Genomic DNA, 19,786 nt, shown 5'->3' with positions numbered 1-19,786 from the left:
TAGATTGCAATCGACAACCGTACTATTTCGATACATGGTGTTCGATACGTTCGATAGGTTCGATTTTTCAAATTTTGTCGTCCATTTTAATCCGTTACGTTCCAACGTGTGGTGTTTGAAAGGTGAGAGAATATATATTTTTTTGAATTTAATTATACACAGTATATAGATATAATCTTAAAAGTTATATGAATAGTTATGGAAAGTTTTATTTACCTCTTAAAATAATTATTACGTTTGTATTTGTCACTAACAAGGCAATAAAACATAAAATATTACGGGTATGACGGAAGGACATGGCATTGCACAGAAGCAAATTCCATTAGTATTTAATGTAATAAGAAGGAAAGGCAGATATCCGTGTTCTGAAATTTATCCATAGTTTGTGGTCATTAATTGATTTAGTGACAGTTTTAACAATTACCGAAACTATTCTTACTTCCCTAAGTATTTCTGAACAAGAACATTTGGATACACTTCACTCTACGGTTTCCTTAATTCATTTCCATCCCATGTTTGTTCATAGGCCTATATGCAACAAACTTGTCAGTTTATTCTACAACCTCAGAATCATCCATAATGTCCAAGCGAAAACGAACAGGTGCAGTGAGCCACGGTAATGTGTACTTAAACCGTTTTACCACTAATTTGGTCCACGGTAAACTAGCCTACTTATTTTTACTCTTTTGTGTTTTAGGTCCAAGAAAAATAATTGTCTTCCACTAAAACGCTCCTCATTTTTTCACTGATTTATAGCACTACCCTGGCCCACAGTTCACGACATTCGCTGTAGTTACTGACGACAAATTTCGAGAGTTGGATCTTGATAATAAATGTAACATGGTACCGATACGCAGTAATGGAAAGACTCTACACCATCTCATTCACCATTAACGCCACCCCAGCCGCCTTGAAAAGGAGGCACACAAGGGAGGATAATACGACAGAAAAGAAGACAGAGTTCTCCTAAAGAACAGATAAAATAGAGAAATGGCGCACATTCGCGCAGAAAAGTTTGAGGTCTTGCCTTAGGTCAACCTTCTTCGCTGTATGATGGGCCTATCAATGATTTTGTCCTTTCAGGGCACCGTAAGATATATGTAGGACTATCAGACCATCTTTTACATAGGCAGAGGGCATATGCTGTGGTCTAAAGATGGAATACCGGTATGGGACAAGACCAAGTGACATACATCTATGAAATGCTTACTGTTTCAGTGTCACATAAGGTCTGCTTGCATAAGAAGTGGGCTACGCTATACCAAAACTAAAATATGGGAATAATTGGAGAATTCAGACAGTTAAGCAGTGCCAGTTATGCTCGCCTCTAGTCACCGGGCTGTACCGAGCCATGTCAGACAAAAGAGAATCGAAATGTTACTAGTAAAATGCATAATTATAGCTATTCTTTTAGTATTCACTACACTAGTCAAGTGCAATATTTACGGAGTATAACGGAAAATTAATGATGCACAAAAAGAACATGCACGTTTTCGAAGATATATTAAGGAGAGACTCCACTGAAAATCATAAAAAATTTTACAAACAATTTTATTGGCTATTTCACTTCTTTGGAATGTATATTTCATGTCACAAATGGATTTAATTCAATTCTGATAAACAAATACAGTGAAAAACTCTCATTTACGGACATCGACGGGACATAACAATCTGTCTGGATCTGGGAGGTGTCCTTTATTGGGAGGGAGGCTCCCCAGTCTAACAGAAAATTTATAACGTGCATTATGCATCCCTTCATGCTTTAAATGAAATGTATTACTGTAGTTTAATTCTAAATGCAGTATACTGTACTACAGTAAATACTTTGCAACTTTGAACTACAGTAGATAAGACCGAAAAAGGAGAATAAAGTACTGTGCAAAGCAATTTTATTCTAGGTCTGCAGTTATGCAGTACTGTAATTTACATTTTTCAAATTAACCTTTACGTTCAGGTGCCATGTCTCTCGAAACAGAAAACTGATTGAAGTGAAGAGAATAATCCTACTAACCCTATCATGTGTCGAATACAATTTCACGATCACGGAAACCTTGGACCCATCAGACAGGTTAAATTTTATGATTCTGTTTATCCACCCGCTTCCAGCTAACAAAGGGTATCCGGCTGGGCTAGTGGTAGTCTACGAGACGCTTATTGGGTTCTTTAATGTTAAGGAATTTAGTTCTCAAAACTAAATTTTCCATTTTTGTAACACATTAGATCTTGAAATCCAAGTTCTGTCCGCAGTCAAGAGGTAAAGCAAGCTTTAGGACTGTGAAACAGCTGTCAGTGTCCGTGTCTGAGAGTGTCCGTAAACGAGAGTTCAATTTATCATTATTTCTATATTATTTCAGTTGGGACATAAAAATCTGTCCGTATATGAGGAATGTCCGTATCTTGGGGGTGTCCGTAAGGAGAGATTTCACTGTATGTTTAAAAAGTTTTTAAATTAAGGCTGTAAGTGGGTATGGCATTTAAAAAGCTATCAAAATTATTTTTCATCAAAGAATTGAAGACTTCAGAACAATAAGTGAGTTGTCGACCAAATGTGGTATTTTTGGAATTTCAAACTTTCTTACTATTCCCGCCTTGAGAATCAGAATCTGTCATTGGTTCTCTCATAAACCCATTTGTAGTATTAGAAACTAAAATTCATGTAATATGCTGTTCCAAAAAGTAAAGTGAATAGAAACTTGGTTTTTGCTCTCCTGAAAAGTTGCCTTTTGGTTCATAACCTACTTACTGTACTGAGATCTTCAATTATCTTTTATAAATTTCTGATTACAAATAGGCCTATAGTAACTTTTTGTTCTAAAGTTGGCTTCCTGAAGTTATAGATGATTGTAGGATAGCGGCCTAGGTCATATATACCCAGATTGCTCGGCGTTATAGGTTTTGATGGTAACAACTTTTGTCAGGTTTACTATGCTGCCATCTAAGTGTTACATAAGGAGTCACGTCATAACTCCCATCTGAATTGCATTAGCGACTGTACTGCCATCTCGTGTTCGTTTACAGCGTACGGGTGGCGATCCTGGCGGTTTTCTTCAAAGTGCAACCGATTTTAACATAGGAATGAGCAATCTATATGTGATTTGGGGTTGTTGTTTTCTAATGCCAGGCATTTGGCAGTAAAGTCATTTGACCTCTTGCACTCCAATATTTTTTCAAAGATATTGTCATGGTCAGCCACTAAAGCACAGATTTTGTTACATAAATATTCATTTTACTTTCAAATCCATTTTTCCGTAAGTTTATTTTTCTTGATTCAACGTCAACTTTTTTATGCCAAATATTAATCAATCTGGATGAAATTTTTACTGCAAGTGTTTATGAGGTAGCTGCATGTTTCTATGCATTTATTTTGTAAAAATGCTGCTAGTTTATTTTATTAATATTTTTCTTTATTGAATTATAGGAGAAATAACAGTTCTGAAATTTTAAAAGAAAAAAAATTGAAAGTGAACAAATGAGATATTTTTATAAAATGATCGCATAAAAATGTTTCGGTGAAACGAGCATTGAGCGACTTCCGCCGATTTTGGAATAGACACCGACGCACTTGAACTGCCAACATAGAAAACAAAAAATCACACTCAATCGCTTTCACCTTCATCTTGACGGGATAATAAAAACCTAAACTAACTTAACCTAACCTAAGTGCATCTGTATCTATTCCAAAATCGGCGGAAGTCTCTCAACGCTCGTTTAACCGAAAATATTTCTAAAAAGGATGTAAAAAATAAAAAAGCCAAAAACATTTGGGAGTTCAAAATTAGGATTTTGTTATTCCTTTACATAGTAGAGAAAAACCCTCTGCTATATCTGTTTTCCCCACAAATTTCACCCAGACCTGATTGGGAATCGAACCCAGGCTGCATGGATGGAAGGCCAGTGTGCTAGCACTGTAGCCACAGATGCGGCCAATATTAATGCAATAACAGTAATACAATTTAAAATGACAATGTCCACTTCTATGGAGTAACAGCATATCTGACTGTGGAACTAGTGGGCCTGGATTCAAATCCTGGTTGGGTCAAGTTGAGGTTTTTGCGGGATTTTCCCCCAACTCCTTAAGAGCAGATGCTGGGTAACTTGGTGTTGAACCCTGGACTCATTTCGCTAGCATTATCACCATCTTATATGCTAGATAACCATAGCAGTTGATAAAGCGTTGTAAAATAAATTTAAGAAAAGTTATAGTAATACACTAGGGCAGGGATGTCAATCAGAGCGTATATGTGCTACGAGAATGCTTGTGCCACTTGTGCACGCAGAGCGCGCAGCTACCAATACGTGCTTCAGTGAGGGTTGTACAGTGTACAGTTGGCATTAATCATGCACCCAGCGAAACTTTTTTATCGATCTCTTGCTGCAAACATAGAAACTGTACCACTAGATTGCAGCTAGAAATAATTGATATTGGGAATACAACGTTGTTAAAACATGCATGTAATAATCAGGACTTCCTTACTTTTACAAATGTTCGAGTCCTGAACTGAATCCAATGGTCCATAAATTTGCAACTCAAATTATAACAATTTTCGGTAGCTCATATGTACGTGAACAATTTTTTTTAATTTATGAAGCTAACAAAGCCAAGACTAAGGGGCAAATTATCTGATGACAGTATGCGTGCTACGGTTCGACTTGCTACTTCAAATAACATAGTACCAAATATTACAAGGCTGTTATCGAACAGAAATAGTAGGAACGATTCTGGTGAAACATTTTGAAGTGTTAATTTTCCTTATTTTCGCCGTTACAGAAGATACAGTAGTAATTTTAATAACCAAGAATGTTCAGAAATCATTTATGTATGTTATGTTATTTGTAAAGCAGTATTCAATCAATCAGTCATGTTTATTTGTCAGAATCACATTACCGTAATTATAGACAATGGTCAATAAAAACAAACATTAAAATTCCAAGTTCATATAGCTGTCGGCTATAATAGTCAGCAAAACTAACCTTGGCTGACTATTCTGATTAAACTTCATTTTGCAATGTTCATTTTCCCTATGTTCGCTATTACTGAAAATAGTAACTGTAATAACCAAGAATCAGAAATCATTCTATCTGTTATGTTATTTTTAAGTTACTAAAACAGTACTCGGCTATAATAGTTTACAAAACTAATCTTGGCTGACTATTGTAAAGCATATATAAATTATTCAGCTATCAGTTAATTGCATTTAATAGAAATGTATAAACAAATGTGTAACGTATTATTACATCTGGACACCAGATCATTTTCACTTTGTCTGCTCCTGTGTCTTGCTCGTTTCTGTGTTTATGGAATTCCACTCCAGCACGTAAGCACGCGAAGGAATCGAATGTCGTTCACGCACTCTTTCTTTGACATCACTGCACTAGGGGAAAATAAAGACTTTGGACATTGCGAATTTACAATCTTGAAATTGTAATACTACATCTGTCCATAGCGATGGGATAGGAATTTTTTAATGCATGAAGAAGCTTGTAAAGCAGTGCAGTTTCTATATGTTGCTATTGCAAAGTTCATCGAGAATTTAAACCATTTGTAACGAAATATATCAGTATTGTCATCTGTCTTGTTTCAGACATGTATGGATCATCTTGTTCAGAAGATAGGATGGCAGTTCTTGAGGCACATAACCACTGCTTAGTTGAGAGGCACTCGGATAGGAAGTGTGCGACGATCTTGGACTACAGCCACTTACAGCAAACATGCATCAGTTGGTAAGTACAGAGATCGAGGTGATTACAGTAAAACCCCGATAAGACGCTGTTCAAGGGACCGGGTGTAAACCGCATATTAACCGGGACCGCATATTAGGTGGGTATACTAATTTTGACTTATATACAGTATCTATTAGCATTTTTCTTTATTAAAATACATGATCCATGGAAGGTAATATAGTATTACTCCATTATGTAATTACTGTACTGCACGTCAAAGACATTTACAATATGTACTGTACTTAATTCTTTCGGAAAAAAGTCATTTATAGTTGTTTGTCTTGTGCGTGTTCTCCAAGTCCTCATGTTTACCACACTTCAGTTTCCTGTAACTATATCCTCCCGACGACGTCGCAACTGTAGTGATTGAGTCGCAATTTTTATTATCATTTTTAATATCGATAATGGGATTCCTAATGAATCAGAGAGTTGTTTCTGAGTAAGAGTACTGTTCTCATCGTACTTCGTAAGATTTCCAATTTTTCCGACACAGAAAGCGCTTTTCGTTTAACACTCATTGTAATCACATTCACAGACACTTCAATACACTAAAGGACAACAAACTGCCCAGCAAAAATTTCCAGAATTTTATTACGGCCGAGTGAGGAATGCTGTTTGAGAGAGAGGGTTAGCAAGAGGGTGAGGTATTGTAACTGTATGTAGGCTTTAAGCGCGCAGATAAGGAGTCGAATAAGAGAGCGTAACAAGAGGGTGAGGTATTGTAACTGTATTTAGGCTTTAAGCGCGCAGGTAAGGAGTCGAATAAGAGAGCATAACAAGAGGGTGGGGGTATACTACGGTATGAAGTATGAAGGTTTAAATGCGCAGGTAAAGGGTCGAATACCAATACTTTTCAGGTTAATGGCACCAGTGAGTTCAGCTGTTACAGTACACTGCTGAAAATTACATCGAAAATATTCCACAAAATCAGCGTATTATGCTGGACTTGAGCACAACAAACGGAGTATTTTATAGGTTTGTTCCAACAAGTGGTTCATGGATCAGTTCATGTACGGTTCCTGTACCATCTTATGCGCATGCGCTAGTGGAGCATATGCTATGGGATTGAAATGGACTGGACGCTGTTGGAACACTTTCGCGGATCGTTATGTACTAAATCCAGAGATGCTATAACTGTGATCATCTTTGCTAAGAACGGGATGCTTATTATTATTGTTTCGCAGCTAATTCTAATTGCAGAAAATAGAATTTCGATCATTTTCTATAAAAAGATGACAAAAAATATGGAAGGCAAGAATTCCGCTAATTCAATGTCATGTACTGGGGGACTCTCATCTAAAAATAGTTCTTCTTTAATTATTAATGCATGTACGTTATTTATTATACTTTTAATCAAAGCTGCATGTTGAAATTGTAATTAACTATTTCAGTACCCAAATAATTTCCAGTCCCTTTCTTTTTGGCGAAAATTTAAATTAAATCTCTAGTTTTATTATTCGTCTGCACTGTCACTTTTCATCTTAACCTCATTGATGTGAACAGTCGATCATGTATCTTCAGTATCCAGGAGACGTTGGTGAGCTTATGCGCATCTTGCGTACTCTTCCGTACATGCCTCAATCCGCGGACTATTTCTGACCTTTCTGAATCCGTGTCAAAAGCTTGTTGGAACGCCTGACTGCAGTACATGTTTCCGGTTCAGGACTGGTTCGGATTGTGTTGGAACGCTTTTTCTGTACTGCGCATGCTCATGATGGTTACGGACGGTTCCTGACTGTTGTAGGAACGAACCTTATAAAGGTGTTATATATGAAATGTGCAGGAACCGGACTAAAGCGTATTACACAGGATAGCGTAATAAGCGGGCGCGTCTTATCGAGGTTTTACTGTATGTCCATTCAGAACTTAATACTTTCTCGCTCCCTTTTTTTTCCGAATGGCGAGTACGACTGTCATTCACCCATGTGAAGCAGTTGTGTAGACCAATTTACCGACAGAGTCGTTGCCCAGGATGCTGGTCTACACTACACTCCTCACTATGAGATGATTTGTTGGAATGCCACGGAAACTGGAGCTCTCAGATAAAGCTCCTGTGTTACCTGGATCACGGGCTTGCCCAACAAAAGTTATAAATTGGGATCGAACCCTGGTCCACAGAATTATGAGTCCAGCTCTCTAGCCACTGGACTGTCATGGCATCTCTTATTGTATACTTTCCTGGGAACTTTGCATTATACTGTAATTTATTCGTAATTAATTTCAAGATTCTGTAACACAAGTGTTTGAATTTGTGTTATTGAAATTCTGTTCTGGTTAACAGTTCATTAAACCACTTGTAAAAAATTGATCAGTACTGTCATCTGTGTTGTTTCAGGCGTTCGGGAGCAGGCACGGAGTGGGTGTTGGGTCTCAGGAGCAGCTTGATGATCAGTAATTAGGAAAGCACACAACAATCTGCATCAACTGGTAAGTACAGAGATCGAGGTGACTACTATCATTCTAAATTTATCGAATACTTTCTTGGATACTTCACGTCCTACTGTAATTTATTCGTAACACTGGTATGCAAGCATTTTGCTTCTGAGAAACTGTTTGTATTTTTCAGTCCCCCACTGTGGATAATCACAAAAGCCACATTTAGTTTTGTTTCATCACGATCAATTTTTTAGACATGTAAGATTTTCGAAATTCCTGGAACTATTATTATTATTATTATTATTATTATTATTATTATTATTATTACTATTGTGATAAATGTGAAAATTTATACATAATTGAATCATAAAAATGTTGTAAAACTATAAAATAACAATTATAAACAAAGTAGGTTTCAGTTTTTTTTTTCCGGTACAAAACGTTGCTAGAAAACATAAGTATTCCTCATTTCTACAGTTATTTGTATGCTTTTCCTTGGATCTGGTAAGAGTGTCTATTCAATTTGAAGAAGTTCAGTATGTTTTTGAAGTTACTGTATGTTGTAGTGTAGGTACTGTCAGAGAACAGAATTCCAGTACTAGGTAATAAATCCAGGGGTTCAGCGCAAAGGGGTATTGGTAACCTGCATAATGCATTTATAGTTATATCTTCCCGTTTCGTCACTTTACAAGTAATTTATTTTGTAATTTTCAGTCAGTGTTTAAAATTCTTTGGATGAAGAAAAAAATATGAACTACTTTTGACTTTTCCGAATTGCTTAAATTTTAAAGTTTTTTATTAAAAAAATTAGAGGAAAACCAGACGTGCTACAGAAAATCTGAATACAAAATCGGATTTGGAACATTTTAACTATAAACTGTCATGTAGGCCTAAGCTAATACATTTAAATATATTAAGAAAAAGTATGAACTTCGCCACGTTTGACAGGTTTATTTTAAAAATTTCAGAAACCTGTAATGTCATATAGAAAATCAAAGTACAGAATCAGATTCTGGACACTTCAAATAACTGAAAGCAGTCATTTTTGCTCATGAAATGTAACATATTTTTTTCATGTTTCCATCAAACACGGACTAATGTCCTTTGCACTGTGTGATAAACAAATGTTAATGAATTGTAAGCTGGCCACAAAAAAAATTATCTTTCATTGTTTTAATATAGGCATGATAGAAAGAAAAATATTTGGAAAAAAATTATGATTGTCAACAGTTAGGAACACCTGTTACAAAAAGTTGTAATCTCACACTTTTCCATCTTTCCCAGCATGTCAGAAACATATTATTTCAGAAAATGAGTGGAATAGAAATAGTACTTTTTCAGTTACACAAGTATAGTTTGACAAATCCCCATATGTTTATTTTGTCCTATAAAAATGACATGTTTCTTCACATTTTTACTACTTAGATTAAATATTTTAAAATAGTAGTTCATCTATATAGTTTACACTAGCATACAAAATTTCAGCCTTTTATCTTTATCTTTTTGAGTAAATGGTTCCTGAATTTAGAACAATATTTTTTTTCTGCCATTCTTGTATTGAAACAATGAAAGAAAATTTGTTTCTGTGGCCAGCTGACAGCTCACCAACATTTGTTTATCACACAGTGCAAAAGATATTAGTCTGTGTTTGATAGAAACAGAGGAAAAAAAAAAACATTTTATATATTTATACGAGAAAATGTTAACAGTTCTATCGAGTACCCTTAAACCACTTGTAAAAAATTTATCAGTACTGTTATCTGTCTTGTTTCAGGTGTTGGGGAACAGGTACGGAGTGGGTGTTGGGTCTGAAGGAGCAGCTTGATCAGAAGACAGGATAGCAGTTCTTGATGCAAACAACATTCTGTATCAACTGGTAAGTACAGAGATCAAGATTACTACTCTACTTTTAAACTTATCGTGTACTTTGCATACTACTGTATTGTATTCGTAATTAATGTTAAGATTCCATAAAATAGACCATTTGAATTTGCGTTATTGGAATCCTGTTTTGGTTACTTACTTACAAATAGCTTTCAAGGAACCCGGAGGTTCATTGCCGCCTCACATAAGCCCGCCATTGGTCCCTATCCTGAGCAAGATTAATCCAGTCTCTATCATCATATCCCACCTCCCTCAAATCCATTTTAATATTATCCTCCCACCTGCGTCTCTGTCTCCCTAAAGGTCTTTTCCCCTCTGGTCTCCCAACTAACACTCTATTTTATTTTGGTTACTAGTTCATATAATTAATCCACATGTAAAAAACATATCAGTATTGTAATTTGTGTCGTTTCAGGTGTTTGGGAGCAGGTGCTGAGTGGATGTTGGGTCTGAAGGAGCAGCTTGATCAGAAGATAGGATAGCAGTTCTTGATGCAAACAACAATCTGCTTCAGCTGGTAAGTACAGAGATTCGGTTGGCTGCCGTCTTCAAAACCTATGAAATACTTTCCTGATGAATACTTTTATACTGTAATTTATGTTGAGATTGCATTTAGGGTTTGAATTCAAGTTATTGGAATCCTGTTTCGGTTACACTTCATACTATGAAATCATTTATTCAACTTGCAGTTAATTATTTGGGTAATGTAGAATATTATTTTCATAAATCCTTGGGACCACTATTATTATTATTATTATTATTATTATTATTATTATTATTATTATTATTATTATTATTATTATTGTTATTGTTATTATTCGCATTTTTTGGTCTGAAAATATTGTAAAACCTTGGTAAGACACTCTTCAAGGAACTACATAATAATCGTGTATTATACAGGACCACATATTAATGGGAGTTGCTTATTGTAGGATCTTTCCATTTAACACAAATAGGTAATGAAGTATAAAAATTATATAAACAATATAAACATGAAATACAGTATATTGCAGTAATACAGAGCGTTCGCCTACATGTGGTTCCAGGAAAGCGGCCTGCCTGCGGTGTCGCTTACGGGAATCGTCTATCCGTAAGCTTCTGCTTTCTATACCCTATACTCTGTAGGGTTTTAATTTTAAAAGTTTAGCAGCAGTAAAGACTGATGTTTTTGAAACACTAACTTCCTTTGAAACACGTCTTAGAGATTTATAAGGAGAGCATGTAAATGATGCACTGATTTCATCAATTTTTTCTCCCGTCAATACTCTTCGTTTTCGCTTAGGAATTGTAGCATTTATCGACCCTGTTGCCCTTCATTTGTTAACAAGACGTCTAACAGTTTCTCTACCCTGAATTGGAGCACCCGGATATTTCACTTCGAATTGCCTACGCACCTCTTCTACATGGCTCTGTTTTCACATATGCATCATACATAAAAACTCTCTGTTCAAGCGTGAATTTTGCGTTTTGCATTGTAAACAAATTTTACACACACGCTGAATATTTACGCAACTGTGTCAAGGAACTGCACTGTACATGTTAAATACTGCAACATCTGGCTCACAACTGATAACTTGTCGACCTTGATTGTCGAGCGTGTCTCAACAACTGCGTGCACAAAGCGGCGTATCAGTACATGCCGCTTTCCTGGCCTCACCCGTAGGCGAACGCTCTGTACAATTCTTGCAGGATAAGAGTTATATTACTTTCATTCTGGAAAAAATCGGAGAACACAAAAAAAGTGTGGGTGCGTGATTGACTCTTGATGAATTAAAAATTAAAAGAATTACTATCTCGAGAAAAGTAACCCAGTAATTTATAGAATGGAAGAAAGAATATGAGATTGCTTACCTTAGAAAATCCGATTTCCTAAAGCAGTTGGCAATAGTCTGGGATCCAGCTGACAAAGAGCAAAATCTTGCAATTTTCCATAAATTTGTTATCTAACCATGTGACAAACGAGTCATCTGTCGTTAATGCATCTGCTTGAATTTTGTAATCGTGTGATAGACTCTTAAAGTTCTTGAAACAACGTGGCTTGCGAGATTTGTTTATTACCAACAACAATGGCAGTTTCTTGGAAGCAACATGTACTGTCTTGACTGACAGTGGAATGTAAAGCTGACACCCAGACGACCAGATACAGAGCCTTGCAGGTATAAGGGCAGACTGTTGTATTCACCAAACACAGACTCCAACATGCCCTTGACATGCAGGACTGCAGGTGCTAACAGTGAATTGAAAATTTCAGTTGGATGTTTTTAAAGAATTTTCAGATGAAATAGGACATCTTAATTTATAAACATGGATCCCATCAATAACAACAAAAATAGAACAAGCACTGCTCCAACATGAGAAAATGTTACGACTGCCAAACTCTAAATGGACAGAAAAGAACCTCCCTTCTCCAATCCTTAAAACTTATAGTAGTTTCCTAGAAAAGGTAACACAGATTAAATCTAAATTGAGCATTCCAAACACAAGAGAAAATTTACTCATAAGAGAAAATCCATTGGAATTATTGCAACCTACCTTCAGTTTGGAATTAACAGAGGAAATAAGTAAATCAGACACACCAAAAGAAATACAAAAACTTCTAGCACTGGAAACGATCAATACTAGATACCCTACAGAAGAATGGCTACACATATATACCGATGGATCAACCACAGAAAACCTTACTGGAGCTGGACTTACATGTACACATTTTTCCTTTTATCATTCTGTTGGCAGAGACACAACAAATTATGATGGTGAAATAGAGGCTATACACATTGCTCTCCGACAATTATTAAATCTTCCCTTAAATAAATATAACAAGACGGTAATTCTTTCAGATTCTAAAGCTGCAATTCAGGGAATATGTTCCAATGCTACAAAGAAGTCAACAAAAATAAGGGAATGCTACAAAATGTTAACACAACTCCAAAAAGTTAATAAGATTGTCCATCTCCAATGGATTCCAGCACACTGTGGAGTCATGGGGAATGAAACCGCAGACACACTTGCAAAGAAAGGCGCAACAATAAAACAAATGTCTAAATTTAATTTCTCATATTCCTCAATAAAATGCTTGATCACTACAAAATTTTCTCATTCATACCTACAAGAAATAGAATCAAATGCTGAAGACAAAAAATGGATTACACTACTTTCCAACCCAGATATAATCCCCCAGAGACCAAGGAAAACAGCAGTTGCAGCCTTCAGACTATTGACAAATCATGACTGTCTAGCAAGTCATCTCTACAGAATAGGTATCTCAGCTTCACCCATATGTGTCCTGTGTAATGATCCAGCAGAAATGAATGAAGACCTGTGAAGCATTAAGATCAGAAGAAACTACAGTTCAAAAGTATTGGAAAGCACGACTGCTAATGGCTTCATTGCCAGATGCAAGGCACTAGACAACAACAACAACAATTTATAAACAGAATGGCGAGTGTATTAAATAGTAAATTTCATATTATTTTATATAGAGAATGCCAAGGGACTGGGAGAAGAGAGTGCATAATATGGGATAGCATAATAAATGGACACTTATCAGGGTTTCACTATAGTTGATTCTCTTATTCTTATTATATTGACGATTTGCTTATTACAACTATTCCAATTTTTAATTTGTGATGTACAAATTCTTTTTCAAGTCTAGTAACACATATTGATTATTTCATAAGAATGATGGTACACAATACTATATATTTTCGAATTTCTGCAGATTTCTTCATGGACCAGGAGATAGATGACCACAGCTTTCCAGAGACTGATGAGCAGGACTGATATGAAGAAGTGAAGGACTTCAACAAGAACGTGTTTATGAACTTATGGTAGGCATATATGTACATTGTTAGACTGGAATGGATCACAATGCAATATATTTTGAATAGATTAGATTGCATTTAATTAAATTATGACAGAATAGATAGTTACGTCAGAGAGCATATTAGAGTAGAACACTATATGAATGCAGTAGAATCCCTCCTAACCAGCACCAAAGGGACCAGGCTAGTTCCGGATACGAGATTTTGCCGGATAATTGAATAAATATCGGAATATATATTAAAAAAAACCGTATTTCATGGTGCCAAATGTTGAAACTGCAGCCATATGATGCTTGTTTCCCAACTGAATAAATATAAAAACTGTGTGTATTTTTCTTGTTAATAAAACATATCATACAGCACAAATAATACACTGATTCTAGGTTCGAATATTCACTGAAAATGAAAGTTCGTGTGAGCTTCTTAATGTGGCAACACTGACGGCCCAAACATACAGTAACTAAATAAGCATAAAAACTGTGAATTTTCTTTATTAAAACACATCACACAACACAAATAACACACAAATTTTAGGTTCAAATATTTACTGAAAATGAAAGTTCATGTGAACTTCCTAGTGTGGCAAAATGACCGCCCAGACTGTGGTAATCTGGCAGATATATATATATATATATATATTTTTTTTTTGCTTAGCCAAAAGTGCCGTTGTTTCGGTATTGCTGGTTATTTGGATGCCAGTTATGAGAGATTTTACTGTAATTAGACCTCGGATTTTTAGGCACTTAAAAACTAACTTTCAGGCACCTAAAATAGGCTCTGAATTTATCAAAACAGGCACTAAAAATATGGATTTGGGTATGTAAAAAATACAATTTCTAGCAGCTAAAATACTATTTTATGTAGCTAAAATGTAATTTCTATCCACACAAACTACAGTAACTATAAAAATGCAATTAATTAGTGAGTATTAAGCATTACGGTATCCAGTGACATAAACGGTAAAAAAATATTGTAGTTAGAAACTTTATTTTTGTTAAGTCTTAAATTATGAATACTGGTACGTAATTTTTAACGAATTCATTGGCCTCATTGCTCTAATGCTGCTAATACACAAGTGTTCATATTACAATTAGATTAATCTGCAGAGGATCAGTATATTCCCTTCGCCACACTGTATTCTCTGCTTGGACGTGAATTCCATCATGAATAAAGACCACTTACTGCAGTGTCCAGCGATTACGAAGATTAATGCTGATATGGCACCTCAGCTTACAAGTTACTACTGGGACGCTCGTGGGAGAATGGAGGAAATCCAAGTTCCATAAGCATTGGCAACAACAATAACAATTAGATGAATTAATTTGCTAATCAATTTACAACGAACACATTATTCATAATTGGCATTGCAATATATAACATTTTTCTCTAATTTCCTATTGTGAACTGCCTGTTCTTAGATAGAACCGTTCTATAAGTGAAAAAAATTCTTCCCAATGATACCGAAGCAATGGATGCATATTTAAATATAGCAGTATTTGCCATGCTGATTTCTTTAGGAAGAACCACATCCTTCCAATTCATCACATTCCTAAACCAAACTATTACAGGATATTTAAATCATGCCCACCGTATGACATTCAAAACTTTCTACACGAAAATGTAAAAATATATACATAACAAATAGAGATAGGCAATTTTAGGCTCTAAAACCTTAAAAATAGGTCTCAATGGGCAAAATAGGCATTTTTAGGCACCATAAAACCACTTTCATAACATAATATGAAGATATTTAACTAGTTTTAATTTTAGATAAGCATTTACCTAAAATCCGAGGTCTAGACAATACCAGTATGTGTAAAAACGTTATAATGAAATATTTATGAGGCTATATATTATAGCGTATCTTGGCGTGATTTGCCTTGAACGAATCGTAGATGAGTCAGTGACGTCATATTGTTTTGGTCTAGTATGCTTCATGGCTTGGATAGACAATAGATCACATAGGTTAGTTTAACAGATATATAGATCTATATAGTTAGGTAGCTAGATTTATTAGATCTGTTATGTACAAAGTCCATGATGGTCAGTTTTTCTGACTTTTATTTTGTTCATTTAACTATTACTTCATTATGACCATAAAGATACTCAAATTTCTATAGTTAAACATAGTAAATTAGCAATAAGAATGCAATAACAGTATTACAGTTTAAAATTACAATTTAATATTAAAAGTACTTAAGATGTAGCACAGTATATCTATTTTTGCATCTACTACTAGCAACGTGGTTTCTATTTTGCTGTTACATAGCTTGATGAAAATATAACCATTTGTAAAGAAATTTGATTGTCATCTGTCTTGTTTTAGGCATCTTGGGACAACCATGGAGTAGGCTTAAAATTCTCTGGTGCGGCTAACACAGAAGACAAGATGGTGATTCTTGGTGACTGTTGAATGGCACTCTGACAGGAAACGCAATGTACAGCCCTTGCATAAACTGGTAAGCATGAAAACTTAAGGTGTAGACACTCATTTAGAACTTACTGAATAGGTTCCTAGATACAGTGCCTTGCATTCATTGTTAATATCAGGAGGATATAACACAGCTGTTGAGCTCATGTAACTGAAATTCTGTTTTGATTAATATTACTAAATTGCTCATTGAACTTGAAACAGTTTATATGCACGATGTGTAATATTATTTTCATAAATTCCATTATTCTTTATCATAATAGGCCTACAACCACTTTTGCCTTCACTGCCATCACCGTTACAATAATAATATATATTTTTTTCACTATAATACTTTGTTTTAAAGCCACTGTACTGTCAGTATCTGCTTCATATTACAAGTATTGTAATTTATTAATTTCTAAGTTGCAAATGCTTTATGAACTTCGATCACTAATATTTATTATTTGGTATCGATTACTTGAAACTTTGTTGTAAACAGTGAAAGCAGTTACCATTGCAAAGATTATGTTGTTTCATAAATATTTACTCCTTGTTTGGTGATAAAAGAAATTGTGAATTTTCAAGGAAATTATGAGAGATAAGAAATTCAGTTTTGATAAGTTCAATTCTTAATGAAATCGAGTATATGTTGCCAGAGTTAGGAAGTTACGTGTAAAAATTAATTTCTGTACAACACATAAAATAGGCATAAAATGTTTAATTTGTCGTAAATATAATAAATGTAATCAATTGAAAACTTGTTGTAACACCTTAAAGTGTTAAATTGTTATTCAAGCTACCAGCGTGCATTACTTGTGGTAATTCATTTGATCTTTTCTTATTAAGTCTTCATTTTTACTGTTCTTTGAAATGATATGCTCACACACCACAGTCTTTCTGTGAGTTGCTTAGCTACTTGCCACATCAATACAGATCCCAGAGTTTGCTAGTCATCAAAGGCTGCAAACGTTTTTCGTCATGTGCATTATGTAATTGTTTCACATTGTTCTCACCAGCATCTTTTGTCTTTGTATTTTTGTGCTGAATTTCTTTTATCATTGTGGTAATGGATAGTGTCTTTATGTGTAACTCTGAATTCATTTTCTTCTATCTGCTGACTGAAGAAATCGTCCTGTTCACAAAGGCCAATAATAAAAGAGGAAACACAAAATTTGTTGTCTTTCAGAAAACTCTCTGTACACACTTTCCCAGAGGTGGCACATTTGATTTTCACTACACGCTTCTAGATTGCTCATGATCATATTGTGATCTGATAAAGAAATTTTAGCTGTCATGGCAGTCTTATTGGCTAGAGCGCTGGACTTAAATCATGTAAATCCAGGTTCGATTCCCAGTTCACTCTGATTAATGACTTGGGTTGGGCAAGCTAGTGGTCCAGATAACACAGGGATTTTCTCTGCGGCATCCCAACAAATCTCCATCATTTCATCTCATCACAGGTGTAGCATAGGCCCATTTCCTATGGCATATCCTGGGCACAGACTGTTGGTATTGGTTACTTACATATTAGTGTGCTTTAGTATGTCCCTCTTTCCTCGGTGATATTTCAACAATTACAGTAAAACCCCTGCTTAATGTTTCTCAGGGGACAAACTTTTCATTACCTTAAATGAGTGTTCACACTAAATTGAGGTTTCATTATTTTAATATACACAAATATCTAGAAATTACACGAAACATTCTCAAGAAGAGAACAGGTTAACTTTTCATGACAGTGGTGGAACTGAAGAAGAAACAGAAATAAAAAATAAATACGTTTTTCAACTGGACAAGGCCTGTAACATAACTTCAATTCTTTTATATGAGTCTTTATTAAATCTTTGAATTTATGGACGTCCGAAATGACGAGATAATATAGTCGTTGATTTTATGAAACCTATGTGACAGTAATTTTTCAGGAGGAAGAAAAAGTAATCAATATCAATAGGCCTACAGAAGAATATTAGATAATTCGGTAGAAAATGTTGATGAATATGATGAACGTGAATGACACCATCAATGATCAGTGTAGGCCTATTGATATTTAATTAATGTTTCCTTCCTCCTGAAAAATTATGCTCTGTACTGTCACATAGGAGATTTCATAAAATCAACGATGATATGCTGATGGTGAATACTTTGTTCACTCTTAGAAAGGGTCCAAATGTAATGAAAAGAGGTTATATCCAGCTGCTAAAAACCTGACCTATACACGACAGACCACAAATAAGTAATGATTTTGATGGCTAAGTTACACAACACAGAACTGCACGCATTGTATTCTTCACCTGACATAATTAGGAACATTAAATCCAGACGTTTGAGATGGGCAGGGCATGTAGTACGTATGGACGAATCCAGAAATGCATATAGAGTGTTAGTTGGGAGGCCAGAGGGAATAAGACGTAGATGGGAAGATAATATTAAAATGTATTTGAGGGAGGTGGGATATGATGATAGAGACTGGATTAATCTTGCTCAGGATAGGGACCGATGGCGGCAATGAACCTCCGGGTTCCTTAAAAGCCATAAGTAAGTAAGCATTGATGGCTAAGAAATGATACCTCATAAAGTATCTACAAAAAATGATCATAGTTTAGAGTAGGCACAAGAAGAGCTTGCCACGGTAAGCTGTGCGAACTTTCGGAAACGTTCGGGTGCACTCGACCACGCTTTGATTCGATTGGCAAACTGTCGACAGTTCTCAGTCGTCTGCTGGCTTGATGTTTCGAGTGAGATTTATCACAGCGCATGTAACGTAACCTAAACCTTGTTGCAGAGTAACTAATAACATAACATTGTTGAAAATACAGAAGCACAAAGTATGTAATCATGTAATAATTGATATTTGATGTTGTAATAAAACACTAGTACTATGTGATTTTATTAAAATGTTCCGATAACTAGGGTACTATGGTCGGTTTATTTTAATCTGTATATACTCCTTATGTTACGAGTGGAGCCTGTTTCGTTTTCCATAAATTTATGAATGTTATAAATAATTCCCTAGTTTGACTGTGTAACGTTTCATTAGCACTTCCTAATTTAGAGCGAAACAGGGGCATTGTTAAGTACATAGAATGTTATACAGAACTCTGTTATTTAACAAACACACTTTGAACTATATAAAATTCCTGATATCAGGGATAAAGCGCAGAAAATGTAACGCACACGCTGGCTTCTACCCGCTCTACACAGCAACACTCCACGATACGAACAGCTCAAGACCGCGCTTTCGAATGCGCCCTGTAATCAGCATTACGTGATTCATAGCAGCCCTGTAACGAGCATTGCGACACGAGGACCGAATATCGTTCTCCTATTTGTGCTTCCTCTAACTACTTTATTATTTAGATTAAATACGTTATATTATTATTATTATTATTATTATTATTGGCGGCCAGGTAGCTCAGTTGGTAGAGCAGCTGGCTACGGACTAGAAGGTCTGGGGTTCGATCCCAGGTGGTGACAGGATTTTTTCTCGTTGCCAAACTTTCAGAACGGCCCCGAGGTTCACTCAGCCTCCTATAAAATTGAGTACCGGGTCTTTCCCGGGGGTAAAAGGCGGTCA

The 19,786-nt window shown here is 35.5% G+C and overlaps 1 long non-coding RNA gene across 1 annotated transcript in view; it reads left to right on the top strand.

Moving 5' to 3' along the window:
• The first annotated feature begins 60 nt into the window (after positions 1-60).
• LOC138712429 (uncharacterized) overlaps positions 61-19,786 on the top strand; it is a 28,536-nt gene continuing 8,810 nt past the window's right edge. The window contains exons 1-7 of the long non-coding RNA XR_011335710.1: positions 61-122; positions 5,583-5,721; positions 8,057-8,148; positions 9,872-9,973; positions 10,397-10,498; positions 13,700-13,808; positions 16,129-16,261. This is a non-coding gene — a long non-coding RNA (uncharacterized lncRNA). The remainder of the gene's footprint in view (positions 123-5,582; positions 5,722-8,056; positions 8,149-9,871; positions 9,974-10,396; positions 10,499-13,699; positions 13,809-16,128; positions 16,262-19,786) is intronic.

Source organism: Periplaneta americana, chromosome 2 (genome assembly GCF_040183065.1).
Source record: "Periplaneta americana isolate PAMFEO1 chromosome 2, P.americana_PAMFEO1_priV1, whole genome shotgun sequence".
Taxonomy (NCBI): Eukaryota; Metazoa; Arthropoda; class Insecta; order Blattodea; family Blattidae; genus Periplaneta; species Periplaneta americana.
The sequence above is the reverse complement of the archived record's forward strand: the minus strand, read 5'-3'. Positions and strand labels throughout refer to the sequence as shown.